General features: G+C 36.9%; 1 long non-coding RNA gene across 1 annotated transcript; it reads right to left on the reverse strand.

The window, feature by feature from the left end:
- Window positions 1-8302: 8302 nt before the first annotated feature.
- LOC112964313 lies at window positions 8303-15024 on the reverse strand. The gene is made up of 3 exons (XR_003252917.1): window positions 14745-15024; window positions 11679-11788; window positions 8303-8474 (listed from the first exon to the last, which is right to left on the reverse strand). It is a non-coding gene; the product is annotated as an uncharacterized LOC112964313 (long non-coding RNA).
- Window positions 15025-17649: the final 2625 nt, after the last annotated feature.

The raw sequence follows: 17649 nt of genomic DNA on the forward strand, positions 1-17649 counted from the left end.
GGCTGGGGCTCGCCGCCTGCCTCGGAGCCGTTTGAAAGCGTTCACACTCCCTCCAGTGGCGGCTCCGCGTGCCGCACCGGAGCTCGGCGCCCGCCGGCACGCGGGCAAGGGGCGACACCCGCTAATTCCGCTCGCTGCCCGCCCCCGGCCGGGCCGGGCGGCCCCCCAGCGCCCGTTAGAAGGAGCGGGCCCCATCGCCCCCATCTCTGCGGCCTGCCCGCCTTATGTAATGGGGGAGGAGGGAATCCCTTCTTGAAGAAGATTCAGACACCCTAGGCTCTTGATTTTATTACGCGTTTTTTTCTCAGTGTGGAAAGTGATTGCAGATTAGGCTTTACCAGTTGCACGTACTAATGTAGCTGTTGTTTTGCCAGAGGAGAATGGACCTTCGGCTCTTTCCTCTAAAAAAAAGAAAAAGATTGAAGTTAAAAAGAAATGCTCCAATCCCTGGAGGGTTTTTTTTAACAGGAGATATGTACAATTTTTAAATCTTTGTTATCAAAGGCTTAAAGATTTACCTATTTTTTCTCTATATACAGTTTCCTCAGGCTTTTTTTTTAATTTTACAGTCTATAGATTAAGTAGGATATTCAAAAAATTGAGCTAAAGCCCCAGATATAAAAGACAACAAAAAAACTTTTTTTTTCGCTTTTTCATTCGAAGAATCCCCTTTTGTGCCATCTGAACTGAGTCCTTTGAATAGGAATTTAACATCCAATGTTAACTTTCCTAACTATTTTTCTAATACGGACATATAGAAATCACTATCTTTACAGGAAACAACATTTTAATAACAAACTTTTTTCAAAGAATCTCCTCAGCTAAGTTTGTAAGAGAAAAGTAATGATTTTTTTCTCTCTGTTCATGTCTCATAAGAAGCATCACATGGAAGAAGCAAAGGTTTTGTTTGTTTAACTTAAAACACACTTTAATAGCAGTGTCAGAGCTTTATTTTGCATCCAAAACACCCTTCCATGAATATAGTATTTGACTTTTGTTTAACAGGATATAAAGCTATGAAAAGGAGCCAAACTATCGCTAACTGAAAAAACTCCAAAAAAGGACTAAGTTGTAACAGGAAGACATGTTTTTTCCTGCTTTACTTAGCAAGCTGTAGGTGGCTGTATCTTATTAGTTTATAGACAATACAGGGACGTAAACCCTTTGGACCTGAAATAAAAATCAATTAATTCTGCATGTAAAAAGATAATACTTTAATGAACAAAAAGTGAGCTTTTTGTTGCATCATAATCACTTCATATGGACACATCAAATACCCGACACCAAAGAGCATGCCAACCTCCTGTCCGCTGTCTATTTTTGTGATTAAATATTTAAGCAATTATTGATATCAGAGTTATAAGCTGCTTCTGTATGCCAACACCGTCTGGCCATAGCCTTAGTTTAGCAGAAACAAAACACTGTTAACAAGCGGTTTAACATGAATTAAACTATTTTCAATATAATATTTAGAAAAAATAATACATAGGCACAAAAACTGTCTCAGTCTACCTCTGATAAACCTCTGTTAGCTGCCCCTTGATCTTTAGCTTTGTAGTGTTAAACAGTGTTTAGCCTATACTTTATAGCATGTATTTTCTGGTAGTTGCATAGATTGTCAATGTATTGGATATGCTATGCTGCTGTTACTACATTAACTGATCACGTACCTCAAAACAATTTAACTAAGCTCAGCTTAAGGTTTTCTCTCAGACAGAAGGCATTCAAAGTGATAAATCTGTAGATTTTATTTATTTGCTGATTTCCCTTAAAAATACATATGGTATTTCTATAGCTTTCCATCGCTGTTCACAATACTCACTATCTTAAACAGATACAAATTACTTCTGGAGGCAAAGCTCATCAGTATTACTTGTGTAAGTAGTGTTAAAGTGACTTGTTTTGATTATTTCACAATTGCCATTCAAAGTTTAGTACCTATGAAATGCAAAAAAAAATAGACCATCTATACATTTTCCCTGTAACCTCTGTATATAGTTTTTATTTTTTATAAATTTGAGTGCATGCTTTAGAAGTAAAACTAACTAGTAGGGCCCGATCCTGTTTTTTCAGAAGTTAACCCAATGATTTTAGGTGAGTCAAACAAATAACCCCTGGGGCTTTTTTTCCTTTTGTGAAAATACAGAGAATTAAGGAAAGAGCTTTTTGGAGAAATGGATGCATACTGCAAATCAGGTGATAATGTAGCTGCATTTCATAAAAGTTGTCAGCATTTTGTAAAAATGTGATTTTTTTTAATTGTATATTTCCATTTCAATAGAATTTGATTGAAGTTAGATTGACAGAAAATATATAAACCTAGGTTGTTCTCTGGTTAAATTGATGTTTTTTATTAAAAGAACTGTACAAAACTATAGCTTTTGTTTATTTATGGTATCCATAGAAATGTGTTTTTCAGGACCTGAAAATATCAGACTTTCTTATATTTTTTAATCCCTTTCTGATCCTGTAAATCTGTTGCTGAAGAATGACTTAGAAGCAACCTCAGCTGCAAGTTTTGCAAACTAATAACTGAACAGAATGCTTAATTATATATCCTCCCATCTTTTACTGTAATTCCTTACCGTAAGCTGTCAGAGAGTAATATAGAACAAAATCTCAGACTAATTTTCATATGATAGGAGGAGGTTCCAAAAGCATAAATAATAATGTTAAAAGGAACCACTGAATTCTTTACAGAAATGTCTATTCATCTTTTGATTATAGTGTAGACAAATAGTCTCGAGTCAGATAAGAGGTTTCTTTCTGACTTAAGGATATTTTTTCCCTCTTCTTAGATGTTTACCTGTGTGAGAGACTGTGTGTGTGTATTGTATACAAGGATTTTTTTTTTTTTTTTGAGAGAGAGAAACAAATAATTTTACGGAAGAGAACAGAAGAAAATGACTGCAGATGAATCTGATTCAGTATTTAATTGTGTTTGTGAGTATTTTCTGCTCTCTAGAACAGAGGAATTATATGAAAATTCTGGATTTTCTTCTTATTAAACTGTCTGGCAACTCTCTCACTTCTTTAAGCCCCATTTTCCGCTCTACCAACCAGAGATAACATATATGCCTACTTTACTATGATGTACTGAGACTCAATCACTTACTGTTTTTAGATGTTCAAAGAGGTAATTTTGAGATCCTTGTCTGAGAAAAAAAAAAGCCATAACACAAAATACCATAATGAATTCTGGACCACTTTTTTGGGAGATCATCCAGGGACATTTTAAAGCTTGTTACTGCATCCAGAAACCATATATATTTTTTTTTTGCAGATGGTTCTTAGAATTTATTCTTGTTTTTAATGAAAATGATCTAGAATTATCAGCCTTGTTTCCATTTCAAGTTGTCAGTTTAAAATCTGCATGTCTGTCTGAACACTCAAAACCCTTCAGCTCACAAATTAGACAAGACATCTTCAGCACATAGCTATTTGGCTGTTAGTCTGGAAACTTTAGAAGATTAATATTTTGAGGAAGACTGAGAAGAAAGTAGAAGATTTCCTGGCTTCATATTGACATTTTATGAACTTTTTTGAACTTCGACATAAAAAAAATTACACAGGAGGAGATTTTCAAAAATGTAAATGGGAGCAGCGTACTTAGCTGCCCTTTGAGACATTAGAAAAATCCACTTCAAAGTTGAATTTTATGTCCTCTCCATATATGAATAGCTAATAACTTAGATATAGTGTGTTGCCATTCAAGCTTTATGTTTGTCTGTCTTTACAAATGCTTTTTCATGTTTGCTAGATATCTAATTCTGAGGAATTAGTTTCTTGATACATTTTTAAGAACATTAAACTTATGTCTACATGAAATGAAAATATTTTGAATACTGTCATTCTGGAAGTCCAGATAAAAGCATTTGTTTCTGTGCAGTCAAGATTCTCTGTACAGTTTCTGACTTTACCAAAAGAAAAGTCCATTATACTGATTTGTCATTAACAGTGAGTCAGTGAGAATAACTGAAATAGCCCAGGGGTAATGCCAAAGCTAGAGAATCCATAGTTCTAGGACAAACGTATATCTTCCTTTTTTTACACCCACTCTACTTCTTCCACACTTTCCAAATTAAAAACATTCATTAAAAGATCTTTTAAAGAGACTTTTCAAAGATATTGCTTGATTTTAAATTACTACAGGGAGCCAGTATCTCACAAAAACTGCAATTTAGGTATTCCCACTCTAGAAATATGTACTTAGGGCTGTTAGGTACAAGGAAGAGTTTATATCATAATGTAAAACTAAAGTTTAAGAGAACAAAAGCAAATAGATATGGGGTATCTTATTCAATATAGTCATCCCAAAAATTCTTGATCACTCATGCAAAAACCTCTGTATTGAGCAGATACACTAAACACATTAGGTAGATTATATTACATGAGCAGACTCTCATTTCAGCATCTGTGCATTCAGTGTTCTCCTATGATGATATGGCAGGATTGAAACCAGTTAAGGTAAACAAGAACCCTGTTTGACCTTGTGATATTTTTAAGTGATATTTTGTGGTACATGCTGTCCAAAGGCCCATGCTGAGACTGTGTTTTTCCAGAATTTACCACATGGTGAAAGTTAGCATTTCAGGATGCTTTCTGTGCAGTGAGTAACTGCAGCTGGTCCAGACTAGAACATCAATGGTTGGTTAGCAGCTCTGTTTTTAAGCAGTCTTTTCAAAATAGACAGAAGGAGATGAAGAAGATGATGATGAAGAAGATGAAGATGAAGAAGAAGAAGAAGTACACCTGCAGATAAAACTAAAATATTGAATTTAAAGCAATAACATATAAAAAGAAATAGGTGTTTTCTGATATATGAGGTACCCATTTTTGTAGTAGTACATTGATCAGTGTTACCTTGTTTATGGGCATGCCATCTTTTGTCCCTTGCTAGTTTAGCTCTTGTTGCTTGGGATGAATAGCGAGCAGTTTCTTTTTCTTTCTTTGTCCAGATAAGTGAAGAAAGAGTATTAGAAGATCAAGGCAGGGATGGACTACTATGATCTGCGTAGTATCTAGTACAGTGGAAACCCCATATTGCCTGGCTCAAGCACTATGTAGTAAAAATAATTATTAATTTTTATTATTAATAACACATATTAGAAGAGTAAAAACATTCTCAAGATACCCTTTAAAGTTTTTCAGAATTCAATCAACATTCAGGAACTTTTCCAATTTAAGTTTGCAGAAGTGCTACAGTTTTTCTTGCTGGCCCATTTCACATATGAATCACAAGCCGTCAAATCATAAACAGTTCCTGTCTGTTGCAAAACTCTGTGCTTGCTTGTGCATAACTCCCAGCGCATAGCAAAGTCTCAGGTTTTGACACCATTCCCTCCTCATGCAGCAGCACCTGTCAACTAACATTACTCACATTAGTGATAAAGAATCAACAGAAAGAAAACAAAGAACTGCAATGTAGGTTATTACAGGTCATGCTACAGCTCTGGTTTCTTAGCTCTGGAGACATTTGCCCTGATAGGTAGTACAAGCAATACTGGATAGTATTTTAAAATCAGAAGACAGCTCTCCGAAATCTGTATACAAAGCTAGCTAAAGGGAAGAAGATAGTCCTTCCATTTAGGAAACTTCAGGGCTCTTTTGACAATGCAAGCTTTCTGTGCGGTATGTTTGCAGACCCATTTGCAGAGGAGTTGCTTTCTTGACAGAGGCAGCAAACACATGACTGAGCTGTGTGCGCCACGGTTGGCTCACAGTTGCTGCCAATGGTGGTCTTTGAGACAGCTGTCAGCAAGGAATAAAAGTTACTTCTGTGGATATCGGCTGTAGTTTCTCACTAGCACTGTTGGTTTTGTAGACACAGCATTTTCACTAGTACAGCAGCAACTGAACAAAGTTCTTTATGTTGTGGAGAAAATCTTATCTGGATAAAAGAGCAAACAGGAACTAGACTGGTTTATATTAATACAATCAATTAGAAAACAAATTCTAGAGAAGTCTGTGTGTTGCTACACACCTGAGAATGTAGGTCTTAGTTGGATGAGAGAAATCTTAGAGGTTTCGATGATGAAATACTGAACATATATTTCCTTTAGGCAGTGAGGTTGCAGTGGCTTCAACTATTCTGATTGTTTTGCAACAGTGTTTTTCTTGAAAAGCCAATTCCCAGAATCATTTGACTAAGAGAAAATCCACCCTTTCATTTAAAAAATACATTTCTGTACAGCTTGCAAAGCTGAGTATGAAGAGTCAACCCTAACATTCTTAAATACCAAGGTAAATAATGTAAGACCACAAATTCATGATTGGACAGGGTTTGCAGTCCTGTGCTTGTGTCAATCCCAATATAAAATAAAAAGAGGAGAGTTATCAAATAAATTCTAGAAGACAACTAAACCACAGCTTTCAAGACATAGGCCTGAGAGAAGGGATTAGAAGACCATTTTTATTCATCCTCTTTATTTCTAAATCAGAAAGGTCCACTAATGTCACACTTAGCCTTGTAGCTTTCTTACGCAGCCATTCTCTCTGCATACAGTGTGCTGAGTTTGACTAACTCTCAAATTCCAATAGATTGGACTCAGCCAAACAAGAACACAGCAGAAATAGCTGCCCTGTATGATCTATGCCAACAAAACAGTCTTCAGTTTGAAAAATGCCAGTCTGATAACAGTCAAGGAAAGACAGATACAGAAAAGAAATAAGCTTTCATTTTTTTAAGGCTGCTTAGCAAAACTTTGATTATTGTCTCATGGTCAGTGAAACCGCTGCGGATGTAGTGCAGAATGAATTTATGAAAACATTGCAAAAGTTTGAATGACATAGTCTGCTTTGTACCAGTTCTGAGTGAATGTTATTCTTATCGTCGGTTGTTCCACAGCCCTGCAAAGCATTGTACCATTAGAAAAGAAATTATCTGTGAGAATATTCCTACACTATAAAGTCAAGATACATGAGGCCACGTGGTTGCCTTAGAGAGAGAGAAGGTACTTCTTTGGGCATTTATAATCCCTCTTGTTTTATTATGATTTTTTAATATGTGGTCCATCTCAACTTAGCTTTTGCACTGATTTTGCACTGCTTAACATAAATAGTTCATGAAAATGTTACTTTTTGAAACTGAAGTTATAGAAAACTTGTATAGTGAAGAAATTAATTTTGCATCTTTATGGCAATAGTTTGCTCCTTCTGTCCTTCCTTTTGGACCTTTGCCATATGCACTCCAAAGATATGCATCTCATATTTGGCATTGGAAGGGTGTGCTCAGGAACTAATTATATCAAACTTCCATTTCAAAGTGAAGAAACCAGAAAAGGTTGTGGACTGCAGCTAGTAGAAGAATAAAGAACAGTTCTGAATATCAAACTATCTTACAACTGTAGAGGGGTGTGCCAAAGTCCAGAATTGAGTAATTACTAGTAAATCATAAAAGGGTAGCGATATGATCACGACAAGAATTCATAAGTAGATCTCTTAATGAGAAGGGATTATTAATATCTTGTAAAATCCACTGAGTTCTTTATGCCACAGCATTTAGCATTTTTGCATAAACAAAAGAAAACAAACTGTAATTGTTTTATACTTCTGAAATCCTTTGTCAACAGGCATATGGTGGAAACAGTGGAAAATCATGTAACTGTAAAGGTTGCAACTAATTTGCTATCAGTTATGACAGTAGAAAGGTTTTCATTTTGACTGATGATGTTATCTACTGTGCAAACATTGTTACATTTTCTCTGAGCAAAGAAATAGGATTAACAATTAATTTTGCACAACTATTAAACCTTAATTCAGAGAAAAAAGAAGGAAGTAAAAGGAAAAAAACAAACCCTAAATCAAACCAGAAAATGACAATGGAGGTCAAAAATCACTTTTTTTTTTTTTTAATTTAAGTTACCTAAGATTTGACCAGCTTGGTATTTCTTTAACATGTACTAGAATGTGATTTCTATCAGAACTTTAACAGCAGAAATTTGCAGGGTAACTTATTGCCACATCTTCACATTTAACAAATTCACAAGGTTAAATTCCGCCTTTATCTACATGGCCTAATAAGCAGCAGAATGGATGTTCTTTACTCAAATACGGTGCGCGACTAGCATTGCAACTGCCCTACAGTAGTGCACAGTTAAACTTCCAGCTCGTGGAAGGCACTGAGGGAGACTGTCACACGCTGAGCACATTCATTTCTCATTAACCTTCGGAGCAATTTAGGATGCCTAGAGTTTTACAGGCCTGCAGCACCTAAATCTTCCGTGAGTTATGCTAGAAGAAAATGGGTGTATTTATTAGAAAACATACCTGACTGAGCCCAGAATCCATGCAAAACATCAGAATAGCGGCTTGCAAGTCACTCACGAGAAAAGCTATAGCAACACGTTTAGCGGAGCCAGGCAGTGTCATGCAGACCTGCCACGGCAGGATTTCTCTTGCATGGCTTGTGCCTCTAAGATCATGTTCCGCTGCACAGGATCTAGGACTTAATGCCAGTGATGATATTCTTACACCTGTGGTGTAAATTTAAATCTGTTATAAAAGCGAACTCAAGATTGATAAAATGTACGATAAATTGTCATTAATAATTGAAAGGTTACATGAAAAATCAAAGAATATTCAAATGAGCTGAAGTTTTACCTGCAAATTTGTGCTTGCCAACAAAAATGTTGTGTGTTGTAGATCAAGAAAGTGTAGTACATGGTGTTTTAATGTAACTGGGCAAGACAGCAAAGGGTATCATTACAGCATAATAAATAACCCTTTGGTATAAAGCCTGAAATGACTGTTTATATTGGTAGGCTAAATATGGAAATCCAAACCCCTTTTGTAACAAAGTCTCTCTTTTACATACATAAATATCTGGAAGAAAGTATATTTTTTCTGAAAATCTTGAAAGGTTATAATCATGGTTTAAAACAAGTAACTCTCAATTTTTCCTTTGTGGTCATCAATTCCACTTCTCCAAAGAACCTCACAAACACAATGGGCCCAATGCCAAAACAAAAATTAAATGCTTGTGTGATCCCCAAGGGAAGACATACTTTAACTATGAAGTGTTCTCACAAGAAACCTTGTAAACCTTACATGAAAGTGAATGATCTAGAGTTTGTGGCATTCACGTTTGTTGCTTTGACAGCACTGTTTATCAAAATAACTGCAATTTTCAAAAAAAAAAMCACCCCTACTTAATTTTGACTATATTGCTTTTCTGTCAGAAAGGAACTATAAATAATAAGTTCAGTAAGTTTTTGGTTTAGTTTGCAGTTGATCTATTTTGTTCCGCAGCAGTCAGCTAATCCCTTCAAAGTATCATCTACTTGTCAGTTCATTATTTGCTCTAAGCATAGATGGAATATATTAAAACTATTTGGAAGTATTTAAAAAGAAAAAAGGTTCGAAAAGAATAGGACCCCTGCATGTCAGCCCTTTAGAGAATTAAAAAACTCAGATGCTTTGTTGTATTGTTTCCCAAGATATTTCTACTGTCCTTTCCCCTTTTCCTCATCTACTGTATTTATCTTTGTTTTTCTTATACTCATTTAAGGAACTGCACTTAAAAAGCAAGTCAGGTTACATTTGACAGCTATAGCTGCACTTGTATTACCCTGATATTCTCTAGCTTCTTCTTGCTTTTGTTACTGATTTATAAGAGCTGGCTGTAATTTGGTAGCATGCATTTAAAAGGAGTGGCAGTTTAACATCAAAAGATATAGAAGTAGTAAAGGTCTCGGACTTGCACAAAGTTTCTACATACACAATATGCTGTTGTTTGCACTGCATATGCATAACAATTGATTGAAAGTATTCAGCTTTCCTTGCCAGTAACTTCTCCGTCATGTGTATGGGCCTAGACCTTTTACAGTTGGAGTTTTTGATTTGGCCTGCTCAGAAAGATAGAGGCAAAATTCCTCCTGGACTTCAGTGAAGTCTGGATTTCACTCAGAGTAAGTAACCTAATGGCACCAAAGAGAATATCTGCCATGTAGAGCTAAATGGTATTAAATCTCAGAATACTGTGCCAGATCTCCTAACGTAAATGTGTTTTATTTGCAACTAACATAAAAAACATATACATTTTAATGGATTTCAGAAGCTTGAAAATTTTAGTCCAGAAGAGAAAATTCTCTGATTTATTGCATGCTACAGGTATCAAAAATAGATCTTGGTTAGTCAAGAAGCATGCAGTAGAATATATGGAAAATATAGCTAGTTGTAGACAAGAGAAAATATATGAGGCTGAATGTGAGCTGGAATGAAATAGTGCATTATATTCAGTCTTATATTAGCAATTTTACTTGACATTAAACGCAAACCAAAGATGATTCAAACAGGCATAGAAGTCATAACAATCTAGCAGTGATGAACTAGCCTATGGTTATTCAAGCAGTAATGTGAAGCGAGCCTGTAAAGGTGATTATATGACATGGCTACCTATAGTAGCAAGGCATTGGATTCAAGGCCTCAGTGCTAGGAGATCCTTTCCTCTCGTATGTTCTTTGTTTCTAAAATAGCCACTGGACACTGGCAAACCACCCTGAAGCATGCATGGCCCCACAGGAACAAAAATTAAGTGACATGTTTAGATACTCAGCAGTTTAGATGCATTCTAGAAAGGAAGATCATGAACAGTGTTATCATCCCTTTTGTTGGAAGCTCAGAGGCATTTGAGTTTGGTGCTTTTCTAGGAGCATCTGTTTCACATCTGCAGCTGTGCTGGTTCTGTAGGTCTCTGGAGGTAGGGATGGCTCTGGATTACTGATCTCTGCCAGCTCAGCAAGTTGTTACTCACAAATATGGCATTACAATACTGTAGTTCTGAAACCTATAATTCCTTTTTTGTGACTTTTCCTCAGCTGTTCTTGGGTGGCGAACAGCTGGGCTTACTTAGTGGTATCACGGGTCCTGGAGGACCCATCCCATTAAGAAACCAGAGCTGTGGAATACTGCTGTACCAACTTCGTTCCCCGGGGGTACCCAAAATATCCTTCTACGATGAATTGTACTAGGACCAAGCTCCTCAAGGCAGGAGTTATGCTGGATGGAAAACACTGTAGTAGGCATGCCACAGAGTTTTCGTTCCATTCTCCCAGGTCTCTCTGTGGGCCAATTTAATAGGATGCTGAGGGAGAAATTACTCCCCAGACAAGCATAAGGGGGGAAATAAAATGTAATAAGCAGTGAAAACCCTAATTTAGACTGTGACTTTGAAGCAACACAAGATTAAAAGACTGAGGTCTGGAAGAGTTTTGCCATTGACTTCAGTGAAATCAGAATTTTGCTCAAATATTTTAATGGCGCATAATCCAGGCCAGGATTTGTGGACACCCTGCATAGTGATATCAGACAGCACAAAGCTGTATTTAATCAGATTGGGAGTGGAGAGTCAGAGAGCACTTGTCTGTGGTGAGTAGCTTCAATAAATAGTGCCTTTTAAAGTCCTTACAAATGTGTTCCACCATCTTTTTTAGACAAAGAAAGCACTGCACCCCAAACTATTAATATCATCGGTTGTTTTTTGGTTTATTAAACTCTTCTCTAACTGGTATTTTGTCACTAATCTCTCAGCTACGCAGATCAACATTCCAGTCCCTCACCTCCTCATTTCAGATTTATTCCTTTACCATTGTAAATACCTAGTTAATGCCATCTGGCCATTAAGAAATTAAAAGATGAAAGTTGTTCTGTCCAGGATATAGTGTAGTTACTGTACTTACAGTGCAGTACTCACAGCCTACATTTTCCAACAGTCCTTTACCAGATCTGATGCTTGTTTGTTGTACAATCCCAGACAAATCATTTAACCTCTGAACCACAGCTTATGCATCTGCAAAGTAGATTTAATAATAATTACCTACTTTTCACAAGTGTTGAGGGTACTCATTAGTGTTTGTTAAGCACTTAAAATCCCTTGGATGAAAGGCACTAAATTAAAAAAAAATTACTATTAGACTCAGATTTTTAAACACCGGAAAGGACTATTGCAATAATCTGTCTGATCTTGCACATCACATAAATTCATCTTCATCTGGACCATGTAACTGCTCAAAAGTTTCTCTCCTAAAATTATGTCCAGTCTTGGGTTTAAAAAGTTCGAGGGTGGACAATGTGATATCCCTGGGCAGCTGAAACGTGGTGATACAATAAAACTATTTGTTACACAACTGGTTCAAATTTGCTGAGCTTCAGCTTTTATCCCTTTTGATTTCACTTAGCTTTTGTCAGCTACAAAAAAAGTGTTCTTTTATAATCCAATATCTTCTCTACTAGTTGACACTTTTCATTCCCTCTTACTAAAACTTCTCTTTGATAAACTGAACCAAAAGAGCAACTATGGGAGGTCAGTAATAACGTGCTTTTCCATTTTCCATTCATTCCTGAAGTTCTTCACTGAACACTTCCAAATTTTCAGCCTTTTCTCTTTTTTTTTTTTTTTTGGTGGCTACTAAAACTAAATGCAAGTGGATTCAGTAAGCCATACCTTGCTTATCACAAATATACATTTCCCTACCTACACTTCTGACTACTGCAATATCTCTATGAGTAAAATTGAAGCAAATAAAAACAGAGCTTAATAATCGCTGGATTATTCATCGCAGTTCCCCATTTCCTAAAAGCCACTGCTCTTCTTTAAAGAGATACACAGCCTTTCAGTCTGCCAAAATGACCAACATTTTATTTTCTGTACGCTATTGCTTGTGCACTAAATAATAGTAGCATAGATGAATACTTTGCCCCTTTTTAATCCACTCAGGCACCATAAGTAGTAATATCAGACTCTTCATTCACAGGAGCAGCATGTGCAAATCCAGAGACGTTCCCCTATCCCAGGAATATATTTTGAGTTTTTGGGAGACTAAAGATATGAGTCAGTAGCCTTTCTCTCTCTGCACCATATTTTTATAGATTTACATGCTTTAGCGTTTTTGTGATCCTGTGCCTTGGGTATCTGCATCTTGCAAGGATTTCTTTCAGAGGACTTTTTCTCCTTCCACACACTTTTTCCTCTGCTCCTTTCTTGCATCTTGCATTGTTTCAAGCTGACTAGAACAATCCTCCCCCCCACCCTGCTTTGTCACTTTTCCTTAGGAACATGATCTCCTTATTTTCCAGTGGCATCTATTCCTTTGGGACCTCCGTCTTCATGCTCATCCAAACAATGAATAAACTGCATTTGATTCACTTTTCTTTACCTTGCGTTAGTTAAATCACTGTAGCCTGATTTTCCACCTGGAAATATATTTCATATTTAATAACATAAATGATATTCTTGATTTTCTTTGTCTTATTTTTAAGATAGTGGTAAAGACATCAGTGACAAGAAAATCAAAGACTCCTAGAGTTAGAAAGAAACAGTTTATAAGCACATACAGTAGATTTAAAATAAATTATACACTATAGAAAACAGAGAAAGAAAAGCTCCCTGTGGTATATTCTCCAGTGATTTTGCCAGTAGAGTTTCAAATGCCAAGTGTTGAATCTTCACCTTCTCTTCAGAGGCTATTCCATAATCTTACAGCTCTAACTATGAAGATTTTTACTCTGACATTCAAACTACATTTCCTCTTACTTTAATCTTATGGCATCCTTGCTAGCTGTATCCCTAAACAATTCTTCTCCCTTCATGGGGTTTACACTCTTTCAATACGTGTGTTTGAATTTAATTAGAAGAAGCTTCAAAATCAAAATGATCAAAACTAGTTTTGACTTTGTCTTATTGAACTAGGTTGACATGACCTGACCCATAGCAATTTTGCAGTTATTTCCACAGAGAGAGAAAAACAATTATGTTAAGATACATGCACTTTAGCTAATGCACTAGTGAGGTCATCAGGAAAGAAAACAGCAGAGATGGCACAGGCTGTTATACCCATATCACACCATCCTGAAGAAGCAGATAGCATAATAAAAATACGGTTGAGATATATACATTAGACTGAGTACTTCTAACAGTGAAGTCAGTGCTCATTTGCCATCCAGGACTTTTTTATGCTTATCATGCTCTGACACCTGTTTTTCTAAGTGACCCTGCCCACACTCATGACAGCCTAGTGAACGAGACAAACTTTTGGTCTGACCCAGTGCAGCTGGTCTCATGTTCTTAATGCAATAGGAACATCCTCAGGGCCACTGACTGTAGTGTCTGTGCAACATGTGAAATGTTTTAGTCCAAAAATTTTCAAAAAAAAAATGCTACATTCTTTAGATGGATTATGGTCCCTTTTCTTGAACTTCTGTAAATAGTAGAGATGAGCAAACCAAGACTGATATGCTTAAGGCTAAGGTTTATTTTAACTCCTTGCAGGCAAAGATCTCAAAGTAAATACCAATTTAAGACCACAGAATTCCTCTGGGAAATACTGCTGATTCTGGATTATTCTAATAGTTTTACAAATGCATGTAGGCTAAATGAATGACTCCACACAACTCTGACATAATACTGTTACTGTGTTTGACTTGAAGGCTTGAGCAGACCACATACATGTAATGCCCCAGTGAATTAGTGTTACACAAACAGAGCCAGGCAGAGTTGCTGCCACAGGGAGCTTATAACCTTGTTACTATAAAATGAATCTGTAAATATGTGCGTGCATATATATGTATATATATTTATGTGTCTATACATAAGTGTATATGTGTTAAAAAGATGTATTCTTGGACACAGAATAAATCACAATTGAACTCACAAAAGCAAGAATCCTCACAAACAAAAAAGGACCTTCACAGAAAGGTGTGGATTTATCAAAGGGCCAGACCTCCCCTTTTCACTTCTGCTTACCAACCTCCTCCAGAAGTGTGTAGCTTCTGGATCCCAAATGCACACACCAGATGTGGGGAGCCAGGTGGTATATGATGGGTGAAAAGGGCAGCCACTCCTCATGATGTAAACCACATTACAAGCCTTTCCTTCCTCCACCTTCCCACAAATGTGGTGCAGTTCCAGAGAGACGAGCAGGGTGTCCCATCCCTCCTTCTCATCCCTCTGCCCTCAGGCTGCCCTCTTCTGAAGAGTCATTCTAAAATGAAACTTTCATTCTGAAATGCACTGCTAGTTTGTGGAGAGGTGGAGTCCTCACTAGAAACTCACGGTCTTAATCAAGCCCAAAACCCAGTGAAAACTGGTATATCTGAAATGATAACACCAGCCCAATAATTTCGAGTTGCTTCCAAATTAATAGGAGCTGTGCACAAACACTAATTGTTCAGCATATTGTAATCCACTGTCTGAAGGAAAAATAGAAAATGAGCAGATGTTCAATCTGCATCATAACTAACATTTCACCTACAATTACATGTATTTCATTAACAGTCAAAGTGCATATCCAAAATAGTCAGACTGGTACACRTACACATAAGGTATAGTTTACAAACCATACATAGCAGAAAAGGATGCAAGCAAGCAGAAGACTTAAATTAGGAATGGACATTGCTGATAACATCCTCAAATGATTTCATGCTGTCTATAGTTGACTGTAAATCTTTTTACTATTTTATGGATCCAGAATTCTCCAGCCAGCAAAACAAATGTGTAAAATACAGCACGATCATTTGGGAGTTTGATTTATCTGCTAGATATCCAACTCCTTCTCCCTCTTTTACCTATGTAAAGAGCAGTGTAGGCATTTGCCTGGTCCGTTTCTGAGTCAAGCCTCGCGATCTGAAAGAAATAATGACAATTGGCAAATGTCATAATTTATTTTTGAATTTTTATCAGGTACCCTTATTTCTATTTTCATTTTTCTGTGAGTTGTTTATGCATTTTTCTAATCCTAGCTATTTTTTGTCAAACCATATGCTTTCTGAGAATCTCCCATCAGAAACACAGAGTTCTGCTTTCTGAATGACAACTCTAGAATAACAGGTCAACAATGTCGTAAAGAGTTCACTGGCAACCCCTCCGACAGATAGATTGCTCTGAGTTTCAAAAGCTTCCGTGTACATCTGGCAGAAGGACTGGGCACTACATAAGACAAAATTTTCTAATAAATCTTGAGGAGACTAAAGAATGAAGTGGAATTTGAGAATAAGCCCAATCTTCATGGCAGGTTGCCACTGTGCTCCCAAATGGTTTCAAAATGAAACAAGAAGAGAATGAGTGATCATCATGGAGCAATATGAGCAGCCAGAGGAAAGGAATTAAAGGCAAAATATTTTGAGGTTGCAAGGAAATCAAATTAACTTACTATTAATGAAAGACCAAATTCATATCACATCACCACTGGCTGCAAAGGCTTTAGCAGGTTATTGGGTATGACAGATAGCTTTGAGAACAGGCAAATCACTTCTGTGCAGTTCTTCAGGACTGTTGCCTGTTTGCCTACTGTGGCAGCTAGGTAATGGAGATTACCTCAAGTCTAAATGGGAATGAATGGGCTACCATGTATGACGTTGCTGGGAAGAATATTTTGATTATCTTCAGCTCAGAGCAGGATGTCTTTGCAAAAAGTCCAAAGCAGAATCATTAGCTGGTAGTGAACAGGGTGATGTAGCAGCTAAGAAAATAATAGGTAGTTTGGGTAACCTTTAAAATTGCATTAATTTGAGTTGTTTTATTAGTCTTTTCTAGAAATTCAGATTTGACTTTTTCTCTTCCACATGTGGAAGTCTTTGCTGTCTTGAGGCTAAATAAAACAAACCTCCTTTCTTGGGGATAACTGTGAGTACTGAGACCAAGATCATGTGTCCATGGCTGTGACTTACTTCCTGAAGTCCATACTTCACAAATACCATGACAACCTTCTGCCACAGAGCCGTGCAAAACACTTTCCTACACTTCTATATCAGGACTGGTTAGACAGATATGACACTGTCAGAGTAAAGCACTAATATGTTCCTTTGTCCCTGCTGCTGTGTCACACTAGGTCAGGAATTGGTCTTGGACACTGAAAAATGGAAGAGTTTGAGAAGTGAGGCTTGGCTAATAGTGTGATGAAAACCAATTTAGCTGTAATCTGGCAGCTGTAAATTTAACAGTGATGGCAGAATATCTAAAATTAGGAATGGACAGGCAGGCAGACAGTATAGAAATAGAAAAAGAACTAGCAAGCTTTTGCTGAAGTTTTCTGACTGTGATGGATGATTATAAAACTGAAAGAAAATGATATTAATGAAGATGGCTCAATTAATCACTTTTCTAATGTCTGCTTCATATATTGGGGACCAAAACCAGGGCAGTAAGACCAAAACACTCAGATGTGACAGTTTTATCACATAACAAAATCCAAACAAATGGACAACTAATGAGGCTGGCAAAGGTACTGTCCAAACCAGAAGATGGTAGCATTAAGTCAATATGCTGCATTTCTGGCTTTCAGATGAAACTGCTTGATGATCAATAAGTGCACTTGCTCTGTGTACAAAAGGACTGACATGAACCCTGCAGAAATGCTCAGCAACAGGTCGTTAATGAATCTAAGAAGTATATAGAGTAAACCTTAACAAAAGAAAGAAACCTTTGGATTTATCTGAGATTTCCCCCATTATCCCCACATTGGGATGTGGCAGTATACACTTTGCTTATGCCATCTGCTCAAGTGAGAAACTCAGTCCAGCGCTCCAGGCACTGCTATATTAAATATTGATGGGAATTCACTGTATAGTAGATTTTTCCTTCCAAGGAATTGATAAATAGTTAATGAGGAAATAGGCAGCTGAGTCCATCCTGAATGGGTAATTCCTTCAGTAACA

This window comes from Apteryx rowi, unplaced genomic scaffold (genome assembly GCF_003343035.1).
Source record: "Apteryx rowi isolate R43461 unplaced genomic scaffold, aptRow1 scaffold_19, whole genome shotgun sequence".
NCBI classification, from domain to species: Eukaryota; Metazoa; Chordata; class Aves; order Apterygiformes; family Apterygidae; genus Apteryx; species Apteryx rowi.